The 10,753-nt window shown below is 39.2% G+C and overlaps 1 long non-coding RNA gene across 1 annotated transcript in view; it reads right to left on the bottom strand.

The window, feature by feature from the left end:
• Positions 1-4,137: 4,137 nt before the first annotated feature.
• LOC134471767 (uncharacterized) overlaps positions 4,138-10,753 on the bottom strand; it is a 105,798-nt gene continuing 99,182 nt past the window's right edge. Inside the window, exon 3 of the long non-coding RNA XR_010041393.1 lies at positions 4,138-4,734. This is a non-coding gene — a long non-coding RNA (uncharacterized LOC134471767). The remainder of the gene's footprint in view (positions 4,735-10,753) is intronic.

Here is a 10,753-nt window from a genome sequence, read left to right as displayed (position 1 = left end):
GGGATGAATCCCACTTGGTTCTGGTGTATAATCTTCTTGATGATTTGCTGCATCCTGTTTGCCAATATTTTATTGAGGATTTTTGCATCTATGTTCATTAGGGAGATTGGTCTGCAGTTCTCTTTTTAATTGGGTCTTTCTCGGGTTTTGGTGCTAGAATAATTTGCTTCTAGGAATGACTTAGGAAGAATTGTTTCCCTTTTGATTTCATTGAAGAGTTTGAGGAGTGTCAGCATTAAGTCTTCTTTGTATTTCTAATAGAATTCCACAATGAATCTGTCTGGGCCTGGGCTCTTCTTTGTAGGTAAGAACTTATTTACATTTTCAATTTCATTAATAGAAATTGGGTAGTTCAGCAGTTTTACATCTTCTTGACTCAGCTTTGATACTTCATATGCTTCTAGGAAACAGTCCATTTTTTTTTTTCTGTGTTATCGAACCTATGAGAATAGAAGTTTTTTAAATAGGTGCTAATAATCTTCTGTATTTCCACAGAGTCTGTAGTGATTTCAACTTTTTCATTTCTTATTGCATGAATTTGAGCTTTTTCTTTCCTTGTTTTAATAAGGTTGGCTAGGGGCTTATCAATTTTATTTATTCTTTCAAAGAACCAACTCTTTGATTCATTGATTCTTTGGATTGTTTTCTTAGTCTCTATTGCATTAATTTCTGCTCTGATTTTTATAATTTCCTCCCTTCTTTTGGCTTTGGGCTTGACTTGCTTTTCTTTTTCTAGATGTCTGAGGTGTAGCCTCACATTGCTTATTTGTGTTCATTCTGTTTTCCTGCTGTGGGAACTCAGAGCAATAAATTTTCCTCTGACAACTGCTTTCATTGCATCCCAGATTCCAGTAAGTTGTATTTGTATTTTCGTTTGCTTGTAGGTATTGTTTAATTTCTTCTTTAATTTTGTCTGTGATTACTGATTGCTTGAATGTATTTTTTCAATTCCCACATGTTTGTGGGGTTTTTGCAATTTCTTTTGTCATTAATTTCTATTTTCATGGCACTATGATCCATTAACATGCATGGGCTAATTTCAATTCTTTTGCACTTACTTAAGCATGTTCTGTGGGCTAGAATACGGCCTATTTTAGAGAAAGTGCCATATACTGTTGAAAAGAATGTATATTCTGATGTTGTTGGATGGAACACTCTCTATATGTCTATCAAATCCATTTGTTCACAGGTGTGATTCAGTTCTCTTATTTCTTTGCTGATTTTCTGTCTGATTGATCTGTCCTTTTGTGTCAATGGTGTGTTAAGGTCTCCTGTTATAATTGTGTCATTGCTTATTTGAATTTTCATGTCTGTTAATACTTGCTTTGTATAGTTCGGTGCTATGGAATTTGAGGCATAAATATTTAAGATTGTTATCTCTTCCTCTTGAAGTTTTCCCCTAATTAGTATATAGTGACCTTATTTATCTCTTTGGATCATTCTTGGTTTGAAGTTCACATTGTCTGCAAACAGAATATCCACCCCCGCTTCTTTGAGGGGTTCCTGTTGCATGAAGTATTGTTTTCCATCCTTTGACTTTCAGTCTATGAATTTCCTTTTGGGTTAGATGAGTTTTTTGTAGGCAGCATATGGTTGCATGTTGTTTCTTGATCCATTCTGCCTCCATTTTAATTGGTGAATTGAGACAATTTACATTAATGGTTATAAATATTATATATTGCTTTATAATTGACATGTTATCTTTTTGCTGTTGTATCTTTATCTATCCATTCTGTTTAATTGTCTGCCTTGCTTAATGGTTTTTTTCCTGTGTGTATCTAGAATGTCTAAGTACTTTTTACAGTGTTAGTTTGGTGATCATGAAGTTCTTCAGCTGTTTTGTCATGGAAGTATCTTATTTCTCCATCCATTTTGAAGGACAGTTTTTCATGGTATATCTGTCTCAGATGGAAGTCGTTTTCCTTTAGGATCTGAAATACTTCACTTCCATGCTCTTCTTGACTCATTATTGTGTTAAGAAGTCTGCTGTAATTCTGATAGATTTTCCCTTATAGGTGATCTGTGGAGCCTAGTCCTATGTGTTTGGAAGCTGGGTGGGTAATTAACCGCTCTGAGGGAGTGATGTTCTTAAACTCTCCCTGGTCCCACACTGATGTACTGGAACTCACCTCTCATGACCTCAGCTCCCTGGGTTGAAAGAAGGTCACTGGGGGTGGTCCAGTTAGGCCGGAGAAACCTGCCAAGCCTACTCTAGTGTGGCTGGAAGCTGTGGGGGAGGCATTTATCCACTGGGAGCAATGATCTTAAACTCTCCCCAGGCCCATGCCGGTGTGCTGGGAACATACCTTGCACAGCCTCAGCTCACTAGGTTGAAAGAAGGTGGGGGGGTGGGGGGGTGGTCCAGGTAGGCCCTAAGATTTCCTCTTGTAAATAAAGCAGTTGAGCTTTCCCTATCTGCTACACCCTACCCAACCTTAGGAAAGCTCACAAGCCATCTTCCTTCCAGGAGATTTACTGCCAGGAAACAGATTATAAGCTAACAAAAATAAACAACAAATTACCAAGATAAAGGTACTCTTTTACAGCTCTTGTAGTGACTCTAGTTCCTATTTTCCTTGCAAAACTTGTATTTTAATGCTTTGCTCTTTTTCTAAGAGCAAAATTGAAAATTATGTAGGTTTGTCAGGGTCTGAGGGGATTTCTGAATTTAATAACTTTCAGTGTTAACAAAAATAGTGCTGGACAACTAGGAAGGGTTGTTCAACCTAACAGAGCTCAAATATAGCCCTTCCTAGCCTTCCTAACTGAAATTATATGGAAAGCACTCCCAAAGCAGCTGATCAATAGATGTGAATCAGGTCTCCATCAGGGTCACATTCAAGCCTCCAGTGGGCAGTGCACATTCCCAAAAACTACTGGGTGAGTGATCTCAGTCTCTTCTGGTTTCCTTCCATTAGGCAGAATGAGAAGCTAACTTTATTCCTGAGTGCCTGGCTGACCACTTTCTAGGGATTAGTTACTTTTCTTAAACTTAAGAAACTCTTCCTTCTCCAACTTCCCCATAGAATTTTGCAAGATGATACTTCCTAGAAGACCGTTTTATAAACTATCACAAAGTTAAAGTTCTTTGCTGTAGAATATCTAGCATGGTAATGTTCATGAATGCCCTACATTTCCTAGGGACTCTAAGGATACAGTCCCTGCTAACCACACAATCACCTTTTCTCCAGGAGGCCTGACAGTTATTTCTGGAACTTCCGTTTGATTCCACCTAAGCAGGTTGGGGTCCTCCCATAAAACTTTCCAGTGCTATTTTCAGGTCAGAACCTAGCACAACACTGGGAGTATTTCCCTAAGATAGACCCAGAGCCACCAGGTCTTGCAAGCACTAAGCACGTGTTTGTGTGTGTGTGTGTGTGTGTGTGTGTGTGTGTGTTGTATGTGTGTGTGTGTGTGTGGTAAACACGTTTGCTATCTGCCTGACTCAGTTCTTTGTACCTTGGTCCAGATTTCATATGCTACCTTTGTTAATTTTGGAATGCTATTTGAAGCCTCCTTAAAGATCACTAAACCTATTCTTCCTAAAATATTACAGGGTCTAAATTCTAGTCAATATAACTCTTGGGTCATATTTCTGCATGCCAGCCTATGTATATGTCAGAGCAGACAGCTGTAAACAAATGGCACAATCTTACCATAGCCGTGGTTTAAATACATTAATATATATACACATATTTTTATGTTTTCCAGTTGTACTGAAAACTGTTAAATCGAGGTTAAAGGCAATACATATGTAATAGTTTGGGGTTTTTTTCTTTTAAATGACACATCTTTTTTACTTCTCTCCACATTTTGTTTTTGCAGTTTTGCTTGGCAAAAAACCAGGTGCTGATTTATATACTGAAAACAGGCCCTCTTGAGTAAATTAGGAAATGCAGTTTGACTTCTTGGACTTCTTTATTTTCCTTTCTAGTTAATGTTCCTTGTTATTCTAAAACTGAATACAGATGCTAAGGAAAATGCATGTCATCCTGAGGAATCTGTAAATTTTCATAAGTTGTGCCTCTAATCTCTGAATTTAGTTCTTCTGACATAGAAGAAATTTAACTCCAAACCTGCTAGATATCAGATGAGTCAAGTATGTGTCACCTGAAATTGAAGAATAAATTCCAAAGATTAAGAGTAAGAAAGGTTTATTGAGAGATATATCCTGAGAGATACAAGGAGTCCTGGAAATGGGTTGCCACTGAGGTCTTTTGTAAGGAGTTATTTATAGAGCAAAGTCACAATGTGGGTACAACATGGGTCAAACTATAATGAAATTATAGGTACAAATACAGCCACTTAGATAATATTGGTCCAATAGGGAAGTAGATTAGATGCATGGAAAGAACAAAGTCATTTTGGGTAAAGGATGGCTCCAGATGCTCATTCACCTGGGCAACATCTTGCATTAGGTGATTCGAATCATAGTATAATTCCAAGTTATTGCTTGTCTCTGTAGGTAAGCAGTTTGGCCGTTGCATCTGTGTCTGGAGGCCTGTCCTTCAATAGATGTCCCTTGACCACAACTCTCATATCTTTAATTTTCTACTGACTTCCTTGCAAGCCTGGTCCCATTCTGACTGTATATTAGTTTCTAATTTAGCTGTTTTAATACTTCTAGAACAAAGTGACTTTCACTAAAGGTGACTTGCATTCAAATCATTTTGTAGGTCCAAAAAATTAAACCTTATTTGCTAAGCTCACTGGACAGGAAGCGATCTTCAAGCACTATAAAGAAAGAAAAGAGGGGAGGAAAAAGAGTTAGAGAACCTGAAAGAGACCCACAAGCTGTTTAATTAAGAGGTTTCCAACTTCATATTTCCTAAGCAAAGCAGAATGAGACAGTGTCCCAGCTGTAATGTACATAATGGAATTCAGTCACCTCCATATCCTGATGAGAAAAATAGCTCTTAGAAGAGTTGTCAGCCCTTTGAACACAGCGCTTGGGGTTGAGACGCGCACAAAACGTGCTATTGAAGTGATTCTCGGCAAGTGCTATTAGTGGTATTTATTTAAAAGAAGCCAAGAAATAAGTAGTTAAACGGCATTAAAACAAAACAAGCTTTCCATTCTTTTACCTACAATCTAGTGTTCCTTGAGTTTTGCTAAGATATTGAAAGTCCAAAAACAATCTTTAAATTCCATCTTTCTATACCAATAGGTCTCCAATTGCCATTGGAAATACTGAAATTATAGGAAAGATCAAAGCCGTGAAAGTAATCATTCTCTGAGACAAATTCACTTTTTGGGTTTCCTCTGGGTTTTAGGCTTATTCAAGTCACCTTTTGAACTTAAAATTGAGGGCTCAATTGAGAGTGTCTACCAACAGCTCACAGAATTCACTGTACAGCGACCGCCAGAGGCAGTGGCCATTCTGCTGGGCCCAGGGAGTGTTGTCTGAGGTTAAGGTTGTACTGAGAATTTCCAGTCAGAATGTGCTCCAGCAGGCAGGGGTCCTGAAAAAATAAACTCTCATACTCTTCTGAAAAGGAAACAGAGGCCCAAGGCCACACATCTAGAAGGCTGTGGGAAGAGGAGGAAAAAGAAAGTCCTTGTGTTTGCCAGCTCTTCTTCAAACAAGCTCACCTCCACATCTGCCAAACTTGGATTTCTGTCTTGGGGCCCAGATGGGGTAGTAGGAAGCAGACTTCTGAAACCCTGTCTTCTACTTCACTTTCTCAAAACTCTTAAGGACTATTCAACAAAGAGTACTCAACAGAAGTACTCACCAGGTCTTTGCCTTTATAAAGGTCCGTGTGTCCCCACAGCTGACAGGATGGGAGGAAAGGCTGTGGTCAGCTGGAAGAAGGTCCTCAGAGAAAGATGAACAGGGCCCCAGGGCAGAACCAGGCACTAAAGAGTTTGATTCTATACAGGATGTGGTTTCTAAAATGAGGCGGTTTTATCTATCATTAATTTTGATGTCCCTGAACTGAGTTATTTCATTAATTTCTCATGGTAACTTCCCTAAAAAGCCTTTTTTACCTCTCCAGGGTCCCCAAACATGCAGCCTCTGGATTTCCAGGGAATATTTGACAATACTTACTAGAAAAATCTCACCCTAAATTGTGGTGTGGGCAGATGATCAGGTATATAATCCTGCAAGAAGCTCTAATCTATATCACACCAAAGAAAGCAGGCATACATACTCTATCATCACACTCATTGCACATTAAGACATTGAAAGAACCTTTTTAAAGATCAAATGATGTAACTGGGAATACTTCAAAGCCATTGCAGGTACAAAGAGTACAATCTGGTATAAATATTTTAATAAACAAATCTCCCTTTAGAGCATGCCATTCAACAACTTAATAAGCATATGCTGCATATTAATTCACAACTAGGTTGCTGCTTTTGTTCTGGTATTGAGAATGGAACCCAGGCCTCAAGCATGCTAATAAGATTATCAGTTTTCCCATCTTGCTTTGTGCTATAGAACTATAAAAATATATAATCTTCCAGGTCATGATCTGGACATGCATCTCTACATTCTTGCATGTCTGACTCAGTGATTGACACCACAAAGTTTGATAAATGCTTTTGGAGAGGTTGAGATTTCACACTTGTCCACTCCCAGCTACAGAAGATAAAGTGGCTTTATCATGATTCAAGTTTAGAGTCATATCATACTCAGGGCCACTCAGCAAAATATCATAGTGAAACAAAAGTGTGATGGAGTAGAAACAACCACCAAAACCTGGTTCTGGCTTCTCAGCACTTCATAACTCACACCTCAGGGGAAGGAGCTCATCAGCCAGCCTGACCAGACAAAGGCTCTCAGCCAGTGCATCAGGAAGAGCTCAGAACTGAAGGACTCTCTGGTGAGAAGGGGATCAAAAAAGGAAAAAGAAAAGCAAGAGAAAGAAAGGAGGAAAATCCAGCCACATGAAAGCACAAGGGATTTAAAGAAGGTAATAAGAAAGAAATACATAAGATTGTTGATTTGCATGGAGAACAATTCACAGAAGGATTTGCATGGCCTGGCCTCATCTTTCAACTGCTTTTGCAGTTCTCTCTCTCTCTCTCTCTCTCTCTCTTTCTCTCTCTGGACGTTCTTGGAATTGAACTATAAAGCCCTCTTGAACGTGCTCTCAAATACATATTTCTTTCCTAAGTGAGAGGGTCCTACGTTAATGGCACAAACCCCTCAAAGTAAATCTCCAAATTGGATTGTGAAGTTCTAGCTCATAAGAGTTACACCTACCTTCAGCCTTGCCTTGCAGATGAGTGTCAGACTTCCTAAAGATATGTCCTACCATTAATATTGTATTATCAAGAGCAAATATTTGTCAAATTCTTACTAAATATAGTATCATTATTCTAAGCTCTTTGTGTGCATTAACCATTTAAAAAACATAACAGCCCTAGAAAAATATAAAAAGTGGGAGCCCCATTTTGTAATTGTGAAAGTGTCTGAGTTGGCAATTTGTCCAATTTGTTGTCTTGGACAACATAGAGCCCTGTTGTAAGATTCTCAATTTTTAATGTTCATTCACAACATCATTTAGGCACCTTACTAAAATTCAGATTCTGACCCAGGATGTCTAGGTTTGAGGGCCTCAGATTCTGCATTTCTAACAAGTGCTTCGGGGATACTGATGTTCTAGTCTGACATTCGGAGTGGCAAGACTCTAGAACTCAGCATGCTTTATTCATACCTCCAGAGCCAAGCTGCAAGAGTAGCTCTTCCAATAACCTCTCTGACTATGTGCTCTAAGAACACAAATGAATAGCTCTGTTTAAAAGGAAAGATTTGGGGAGGATAGAATCTGAATGCTGTCAGCTCTCTTGTTTTTAATAACTGACAAAATCATAGTAGGAAAAAAGTCAGCACTGACATCTTGAGCCACACTGAGTTTTGAGGTCCATAGTCGCATGCACTGAATATTTATTGAAGTTTTGAACTAGTGATGGACATAACAAAAATTAAGATTATAGTCCCTGTCACCATGGAGAGGATAGGGTGCAGCACTGCAGGGTCATCCTCTCTGTCACAGACAAATAACAGGGCTCCAACAAAGAAGCCCATGCAAGGCAAGGGACCTATGATCTGAGATTCAGTGTCTACCTGGGAGTTAGCTTAATAAAGGTGGGTGGAAGATCAGCAGGAAGAGGAGCATGAAGTGAGGTCCAGAAGTGCGGGACATATTCCAGAGTACTAAAAGGAGTTCATTGCAGTTGACCTTCAGATTGAAGGTGAAGAAATAGGGGAAATATTCATGAAGCTTCAGCAGGTGTCCTAAAGACCCAATTTTTTCACATAGCTAGTGGTCTAAGGGTGATGCAAACCTTTAAGGAGTTTTAATCAAGAAAGGAGCAGGACAGGATTCTTAGTTTGGGGAGAGTTTGTACCACAGAATGTGAGGAAGAAGGGAGCTTAAGGTTGGTGGCAGAGTACCAGTGACGACACAGTGTTAGCCAAAGTGAGTTTCCAAAGAATGTGACAAGTTAGAGACATTTTTATAAAAAGAAAACAGTTCTAAACTCAAATTGGAGGATGAGAATTTATAAGTGAAAAAGCATAGTGCTAAAAGGTAATTTTCAAAAAATCATGACTCACAGGAATATAAAGTGAACACATGTTAAATATTTTATTTTACTCATAAAGCAGGAGCCAAGCAGATGTTATATCTGGTTCAAGGGAAAAACTGAAAAATCAAGACACATTTATAGATCAGGAATATTGAAATGAATGTGCAAATGGAGGCAAAACTGGCTTTCTTCCACAATGGAGAGGAAAATTCAATTGTATCTCTACAAGATAGGAAAAAATTTGTACATCTATAGCTAAGAATTACTTTGTATTCTATCAGTTACACACATTTCCAGAATTATATGATAGTCCCCACAGAATCAAATAATTCCAAGGGATGTCTTCTACATACTATATAGTTTTCCACTGGAGCACAGATATTCCTCTGCAGCAGGACGACTCCAAGATATTTGGGATGTGGACAGCCTGAGGGATGGTTGTGACATCTGCTATGCAGAGAACATAGGAAGAGGTCCTCTAAGGAGATGAGCAAGGGAAAAGGATGACAAACAGTCTCAGTCACATTTGCCTAGTAAACACTTCCACCTGATAGAGGGAGAGCCCGTTTCCATGTCAGGGATGAAGTGCCCCAGACTCAGCAGCTTCAATTTGAGGGCTATTTGACATTTCCATATCCAGTGATATGGAAGTTCTACACATTCAGAATCATAGTTTATTCAGAGAAATTTGACCTGGAAGTCACTTCCAATACAGCTGCTGCAAATTTGGAATGCGTTTTTCATTAGAAAAAATATCACCAATGTGATCACTTTCCCTTTGCAACGATGGCCTTTTCTTTTTAACCTTTTGAGACAGAGTCTTGCTATGTAGCCCACGCTGAGCCCAAACTCATGATCTCCCTGCCTTAGACTCGGCAGTGCTGAAATTACACATGTGCACTATCACATCCTGGTAGCAATACTACAGTTCTTTCTAAAAACCTGTCAGTGTAGAAACTACTTTCCTACCAAAAGCTAGACAAGATGAAGTGCCAAGGGCTATTTTTCATGTCAATTTATAGGAAAAGACAATTATTGTAAAAGATAAATTGAAAACAAATTGATTGAGACTGCCCTCAAAATTTTACAAAAATTCTTCCCACACAGGGGCTGGGGAAGTGGCTCAGTGATAGAGCTCTTACCTTGCAAGCACAAGGGCCTGGATTTGATCCCTAGCACCATAAAAAATTTTTTTCTCATAGATTGCACAGTTACTCGATTCATAATGCTGTTTCAATAGCATATATTGGGTTTTTTTAGACTAATTAAAGCAGAATGGTATGCTAGTAGCAATTAAATATGGAAGAGGAGCCATCTGTGCAGATTCTAGAAGAAATTCTGGGTTTTTCAGACTCTTCACCTTTTTATTGCTCACTGCAAGCAACATCTGATCCTCACCTACAAGCTCAGATCCACCTGAACTAAAGAAGTTCCTTAATCACAGGTGATTAGGGCCTTATGAGTTGCTACAGCAGGTTCTGGACCCTGAATCCAGCTGCAAAGACTTGAGGTACAAAGGTTGGAGTCTAAGCTGTCTGGACAAGACCAACCTTGCTCTGGTCAGTCTGCTGCTTCTTTGAACCAACTCCATGGATTAGGCCTCTGCTCCCTCCTGATGTGCTTCTCTTATGTTAGCTGCCTGTCTTGCTGAACCTTGTATACTGCCTCTCTCCCTTCTCTTCATCATATTCTGCCTGCCTTTTGGTACACTTGATGTCTGCTCTCTAGGTCCAGGCTATTTATGCACCCAGGACCTGGATCTGCATTGTACTCTACACCACACCAAAAACAGCCTGATACCAGTTGCTGAATGGCCGTCAAGCAACAGCACAAATGCAATGACTGCTTCTCAAAGCCTAGCTCTGGCTTTGTTTCTTTGTCCACTGGGTCATGCCTGTCTGTCTTTGCTTGAAAAATCCAATTAGTGTTGGTTGCAGTGTTTGGTAGGCAAATGGGTTGCAGTGCTGTTCATATATCAAAACTGAAGCCTGCCTGTTTTTCTCACAGATTTGAATACTGTGGGTAGTCAAGGGACATGGAAACCCTTTTGTTCAAATTGTTTATCCTTTACCTAGTCCTTTCTGACAAAATTTTCATCTTCAGGAATTGTGTTACACCTTTCTTCCTTTCACTCTAAAAATCACTGCCTTCTCCCACATATCTCCAATAGTAAACATATAAATTTTCCACTTTATGCCGTTCAGAGAATGTA

The sequence above is a fragment of the Cavia porcellus genome, unplaced genomic scaffold (genome assembly GCF_034190915.1).
Source record: "Cavia porcellus strain 051 isolate PalLab524CR breed Dunkin Hartley unplaced genomic scaffold, mCavPor4.1 scaffold_20, whole genome shotgun sequence".
Taxonomy (NCBI): domain Eukaryota; kingdom Metazoa; phylum Chordata; class Mammalia; order Rodentia; family Caviidae; genus Cavia; species Cavia porcellus.
The sequence above is the reverse complement of the archived record's forward strand: the minus strand, read 5'-3'. Positions and strand labels throughout refer to the sequence as shown.